Here is an 861-nt window from a genome sequence, read left to right as displayed (position 1 = left end):
TCCGNTTTCCCCCGCGCCAGGCTGCTCGATCCACCCGGCCGCGGGGGAGGGCCTCGGCCCAAGTATTTTACCAAATATGGTAATTTCCGCTCATGGTTTTAGCGTAAACATGTTTTTGTGTGTAGCTTCCTCCCCCGTTGCCCAGCGCGGAGCGTCGATGACGCGCTCCGGCCCTGAGCAACGGTGGTAGTGGGGGAAGCTACGCTCGACTCTGAACAATTGCAAATAAAAAATGGCACAAAATAAACAATTAAAATTAAGATATAATAGAGGATACATATACACTCGTCAACAAAATAAACGCATAGGTAAATTTACATCAAAATTTCGCGTAAATTTAGACAATCGTAACTCCGCGAAACATGGTCGTATCGAGAAGCTTTTTTTTTCATTCTTAAGGGTAAAACCTGTACTTAAAGATGCTTCTGATAGATTTTTAATCTACCTTTTTTCCTATCCGTGATCTTTTAAAAAGTAAAGACATGTTACTCCAAAAAGTTTGTATAATTTTACGCATTCTACGGGACGGAATGAATTTTTCTCGCAAATGTCATGGTAACCATCGTAAAGATTGAACTTTTTGTTACAAATTTGAAAAAAAATGAAATATCATACGATTTTTTTTCGCGGAATTACAACATGTCAAAATTGTCATTGCATTTTCGTTAAATTACCGCCAGCATTAGCATTACCCGATGCGCACCACGGGGAGGTTGCTGAATTGCAACCTCCGAATTTTGCGCATCGTGTGTGTGTGTGTGTGTGTGTGTGTGTGTGTGTGTGTGCGTGCGTGCGTGCGTGCGTGCGTGCGTGCGTGCGTGCGTGCGTGCGTGCGTGCGTGCGTGCGTGCGTGCGTGCGTG

The sequence above is a fragment of the Wasmannia auropunctata genome, unplaced genomic scaffold (genome assembly GCF_000956235.1).
Source record: "Wasmannia auropunctata unplaced genomic scaffold, wasmannia.A_1.0 LD336074.1, whole genome shotgun sequence".
Classification (NCBI taxonomy): Eukaryota; Metazoa; Arthropoda; class Insecta; order Hymenoptera; family Formicidae; genus Wasmannia; species Wasmannia auropunctata.
Note: the sequence above shows the minus strand (reverse complement) of the source record.